Below are 6,000 nucleotides of genomic sequence, written 5' to 3'. Positions count from 1 at the left end.
CATGGACACACCCGTGAGTTACTATTTTTCCATTTCGATCTTTCAACCAGCCATTACTGTGCCAAAGTGAAAACAAAAACTTTACCATGCATGAAAGTCAAGAAGGTCAGCTTTTCTATCATAGATTCCTACAACTCCCTTCACCATATGTTCAGTATTTACACTAAATGATTTTTCTGGTTCTAGAGACTGGTCTGGTGTGCTTTCTTCCTGTTGCTGAAGTGGGAATTCAAGTGTGGTCCCTTTGAGGCTCAACAAGTTCCCTATTGTGACAATAAGTGACCATGTAATAATACATAGTGCTGCTTCCTGCAATGCTGGAAATCTAGTGGAGATACAGAGACCAGGATAACCTGAAGTTTTCCCCTGCTTTCTGCTGCTGCCATTTCTGCTGCTTGAAAATTCTCTTATTGCCTACCCTTCCTCTGATGACAGCTGTAGAACAAGGCTTCCTCGTCAAAATTATCCTCTGAAGTCACAGCATTTTCAATTCAGTTCTATGACATCTGGAGGTTTAAGTACATTTTTGTCAAGAAAGACACTGAATTTTAAAAGAGGTGAGCGCAAGCCTGTTTTCTGTGCTTAGAAGTGGTAAACAATCTTCCCTGTCAACATGTTTCTTTGTTGTTAAACAAGTTTTTCTCAAAAGTAGTTAAAGTTGCAGACCTGTTATTTCATGAGAGATATGCATATGGTTATCTTGTTCAAAGGAGATAAACATCTGCTATTCCACAGAGTCATAAATATGTCAGAAAGTACCACAGAATTTGGGACAGTTTGATAAGGAACAATTTCTAAACCACCGATATCACTGCATTTGAAAGAATAATTGTAGTGATTGGGCAGGTCTGCAAATCACCGAGGTTTGGTTGCTGTTGTTAGGTCTTTTTTCCCTAAAAAAATAAAATTAGTTTAATACTTTAATACAATGTATATTAATTAAGGTGGGGAAAATTATAAGAACAGATATTTGAAACTTTGCAAGGAAAGCAACTTTGGCAATGTATCGATTTGGTGGAGTATGTTTATAGAACACAAAGCAGAAATGCACGTTTGTCTTTCCTTGTCATTTCCATCCCATCTTGTATGTCACCTTTATTTTATCACGTTTGCCATCACTTTTGCATTCAATCTCTCGAGAAGTATACTTAGTATACAATAACAATCATTTTTATCCTTCTGTCGTGCATCCGACTTTCCCTGACCCTTTACATTTTGGCAGCCTAATATCTAATCACAAATATTATTTAGTGAATATTTTGGTCACCTGATGAGGATGATGTTGAATATAACATTTAATGAGTAATTTTTCGTAGAAAAGCTAAACATTTGCTTTAGATCCTGTTTTAAGAACCATTTATACTTATTTTATTGCAAGTTCTTCAAGTCCAAATTTTAACTTTCCCATGCAAATAAATTAAGAAAACTAAAAAAAAATATGGTGTAATGCTTATACCTATTGAATAGTGCTGTGATAAATGTTTAAAATCCCAAGTCAGAAGTAAAATTTACATGGCTGTAATTCTGGTACTTTATCTTAGGGTATTAAGTATAATTATAAAAGACTTGAACTGTGCACCCACAATAGCCAGTAATCATTTCATATGAATTAGGTTTTTCTCAGCATATTGTTATGCCACTGATTGTTTTTATTTCTTAAATTAAGATGTGCGATTTTTGTTCTGTTGTACAATATGCTCCTGAATGAGATATAAAGTCCATTCAAAGAAACACGTACGAATACGTCATACGACACATACATTTAAAATGTTTAAAAAGAACAGTAAGATATATGTATATGAGAGCTAGTCGATCATTATTAGTTGTCACTTTCTTGTGTTGTCATTTATCCAACTGTTCAGTCATCTTTCAGGCATGTAAACCAGTTTTAGTTCCTACTTGCTGCACACCATTTAATTTTAGATAAATCAAGTATAAACGAAAAATCCATGAAAATCAATGTTGACTTAAAATTGTTTCCAGTAATGTAATAAGAAATCCATAAAATAAAAGGTTAGTTTTTATTAGTGTCTTTAAGTGTATGTGTTTCAATCCTGAATCGACCACAAATCAGCAATAGGGCTCCAAGAGGTCACACGTTCTGCCTTAGATAGTTTCCCCATTTGTACAATAAGGATAGAGCACTATTATGAATTACAGTATTGTGCATAATTTATATGAAGCCCTTAATATAATTCTTAGTACATATTTTATTTTTAAAAATTTTTTTTTAGTGTTTATTTATTTTTGAGAGACAGAGAGAGACAGGGTGAGCGGGAGAGGGCAGAGAGAGAGAAAGAGAGGGAGACCCAGAATATGAAGCAGGCTCCAGGCTCTGAGCTGTCAGCACAGAGCCCGACGCGGGGCTCGAACTCACAGACCGCGAGATCATGACCTGAGCCGAAGTCGGACACTCAACCGACTGAGCCACCCAGGCACCCCTCTTAGTACATATTTTAAAAATAATGAATGATAGCTATTTTTATAATGAACTTAATTACTATAAGTATTATGTATATTAAAAATAAACTGTATTAAACTATATTTTTAAATATTTAAATATTGATGTTGATAGATACTGTATTGTAATTTACTAGTTATCTGCTACACTCATATTAAGCGGTAGAATCACATTGCCCAATAGTTAAGAGGATGCGCCTGAAAAATGACTGAATAAGTTCAAAATTATGGCCATGACAACTCACTTAACCTCCTTTCCTTAGTCTCTTGACCTTTATAAAATTAGAATAGTAATTATATCTATGTTTTTTTTGTTTCTGAGGATTACCTTAAAGTAATCAGATATATAATTAATAAAAGTAATCAGATATGTAATTAACAATTTATATGACTTTTGTCCTCTATGTTATTTCTCAAGATTTTACTATTCTAGACCAATCAAAAGGATCTTTACTAGAGAAATTTGAAATGAAACTATGAGTTACTGCCTTTTAAAACCTGAAGTCACTATTCTTGATCAATATAAGTGTTGAGAATAGACGTTGAAATAGCAAATGGATATACTGCTGTTTGCACTACAAATTGATCATAGAAAAGATTTTTCCAGAGTAACAGCAGACAAGATCCTAGCAAGTATATATAAATTCCCTTCAGCATTTCTGTTGTCAGTGTGAAGTCTGCTTAAGTGCACAATTTCATGGTTGACTAGTCATTGTCCTTGGTTGAATTTATTTTCAGCGATGGTTAAAAGATCATTGGTTTTCCAGTTGCTGCTCAGCGGTCATAAATCTATATGGAAAATACCTATTCTAGTGAGGTCTTAAACTTTAGATTACATATGTATCTTCAAGTCAAGAGCTCAGCAATCGTAAAGGCATCAATACTGCATAATTGAACTTGAAATTTTTCGTCTCAGTCACTAACAAAAGACTGATTCTCAAATAACTTCTCAAATAAATAATATATTGTGTCTACACACCACAGAAAATAACAATATAAGATGAAAATTAACTTCTTCCCAATGAAGATACCTAATGTGTTACACAAGGTTGTTTTAAATAAGTAGTCTTAAGTAATCTGTCAATTCTCTTTATTGTTTTCAAAGTCTGTTGACAAGAGACATTGATATTCTCAGTTTTGTTATACATCGTGATTTTGAGATGGTACTAGGAGTGCAAGAATATTCAAGAAATATTGATATTAGAATAAATCAAAATGGTCGATATTCATCTCTATGTCAAAGAAACCATATTTTTGACACATAAATTTAAAAAAAGGACTTATTTGTATCATGCTATGAACTGTATTTCCTCCTAAAATTTGTATGCTTAACTCCACTAAGAAAAGTTTACTTCTTGCATGTTTATGCAAATAACTAATTTCTTTTATTGTTTACCTCTAAAAGATGTACAGACAAGTAGTTGATGTGGAAATTTAATCTTTTAGGTTTTCTTCTTTGTCAGCAAATGAGTCAGTCAGTAAGAATCATGAATATTTCTCAACATATGTAAGATAAATGATTTGAAATGAAGCATTCATCACTTTAAAAGGTACAAATCCATTGTAAAGAATCTTCTTTAGATAATAGTATTTTCCAGCACACAGGATAAAGCAGCTTGTTAATTGCTATTCCATGGTGTTTAGAAAACCCAACTGAGATTTATGTCTGAGTTGATGTATTAGTTATCCACTACTGCATAACAAATTACCCCAAACCTTGGTAGCTAAAACCAAACATATATTTTTTTATCATAGTTTCAGTGGATCAGAAATTTGGATGTGGCTAAGATCGGTGGTTCTAGCAGAAAATATTTTATATGTTAGAGTTACGATGTTGGCAGGAGCTACAGTTATCTGAAGATATAAAGATAGCTCCCAAACTTGGCTCTTGGTAGGAAGACACAGTGCCTTCCTTACTATTGGTCAGTGTCCTTCTCAAAGTTCTGCTATGTAGGCCTCTTCATAGGCAGCTTAAATGTATTCATGTCACGATAAGTGCTGTCTCCAGAGCAAGTAATGTAAAATAGAGAGAAAAGAGAAGCTATAATGGTTCATGTGACCTAGTATTCTAGGTTGCAAACCATCATGTCTGCTTTGTATCAGTTATTAGAAGCAAGTAGTCGTGTTAGGTCCACACTGAAGGAGAGGGAATTAGTCTCTGCTTGTTGAGAGCTAGAGTATTAGTAGACAGATTAAACATATGTAGACATATGTAAACATATGTAGACATTTGTAGACATATTAAAACAGTCTCCTTTCTAGTCATAGGTTCTTTTTTTTTTAATTTCAGTGCAGTTGACATATAATGTTATGCTAGTTGCAGGTGTAGAACATAATGATTCAACAAGTTTAAGCGTTATGCTGTGCTCACATGTGTAGCTACCATCTGTCAGCTCACAATGCTTTTACAATATCATTGACTTGATTTCCAATGCTAGCCATAGATTATTTCTATTTATTTCGCATACAAAAGATATTTACCCACTCAAAAAGCCTCTACCATTTCCATCCTAGGGTAAAACCAATTAGAACCTCAGAATCTTAACATCTATGTACAGATAGAGCTCATGACATGTTGTTCCTTAAGTATATCTCCTTGATTGCAGCTCCTCTTGATTTAAAGACCAGTGAAATAAAGATACACATTACTGTGCCCTCAGAGCCCCAACATACAATGGTGGGGCAGACATAGCATAAATGACACAGAAAATTCTGTTTAAAAAGGGGAAAACCAGAGGCACACAGCAGTCATGCCATATTGTGTGTGTGTGTGTGTGTGTGTGAGAGAGAGAGAGAGAGAGAGAGAGAGAGAGAAAGGAGGAGGAGATCACAGACCTAAACACTAAACCTAAAGGTATAAAACTTCTGGAAGAAACCATAGAATAAAATAATTGAAACTTGAAATCTTGGTTAGGTAAAATTGTATTTGATGATGTCAAGAGCATGACATATCTATAAGGTAAAAATGTGATAAATGGGCTTCATCAATACTAAAAACTTTATAAGCCCTTGGCTAGGAGAAAATATTTGCAAACCATAAATCTGAAAAAGAACTTGCTTTCAGAATACACCAAACCCTAATAACTAAATAGTAGGAAAATAAGCAACTCAATAGAAAAATATGTAAAGATTCTAACAAACGTTTAACTAAAAAAGTAGTATAAATAGTAAGCAGATGAAAAGCTATTTGATAGCAACATTCATAGTCATATATTGAATTCATAAACCAAATCAAAATGCTGTATCATCATACTCCTACTAGCATGGACAAATTGAAAACAAAACAAAACAAAACAGAAACAAACATGATAGCATTAAGGGCTCCCAGGATTCAGGGCAACTGAATCTTTCATTCATAAGTTGTAGGAATGTAAAATGGTATAGCCACAGGGAAAAACATAGAGCATTTTTTCTTAGTATTAAGCATTCACCATCACAAGATTCAGCAATTCTAATTTGGTAGAATTTCTATTGAAAAAAAAAAAAACTTTGATCACGCAAAAACCTGTGTATGAATGCTTATATCACCTTTACTTATAA

The 6,000-nt window shown here is 33.5% G+C and overlaps 1 long non-coding RNA gene across 1 annotated transcript in view; it reads left to right on the top strand.

Moving 5' to 3' along the window:
* The first annotated feature begins 343 nt into the window (after positions 1-343).
* LOC122231862 overlaps positions 344-6,000 on the top strand; it is a 75,112-nt gene continuing 69,455 nt past the window's right edge. Inside the window, exon 1 of the long non-coding RNA XR_006209131.1 lies at positions 344-557. This is a non-coding gene — a long non-coding RNA (uncharacterized LOC122231862). The remainder of the gene's footprint in view (positions 558-6,000) is intronic.

This window comes from Panthera tigris, chromosome A1 (genome assembly GCF_018350195.1).
Source record: "Panthera tigris isolate Pti1 chromosome A1, P.tigris_Pti1_mat1.1, whole genome shotgun sequence".
NCBI lineage: Eukaryota > Metazoa > Chordata > Mammalia > Carnivora > Felidae > Panthera > Panthera tigris.
The sequence above is the reverse complement of the archived record's forward strand: the minus strand, read 5'-3'. Positions and strand labels throughout refer to the sequence as shown.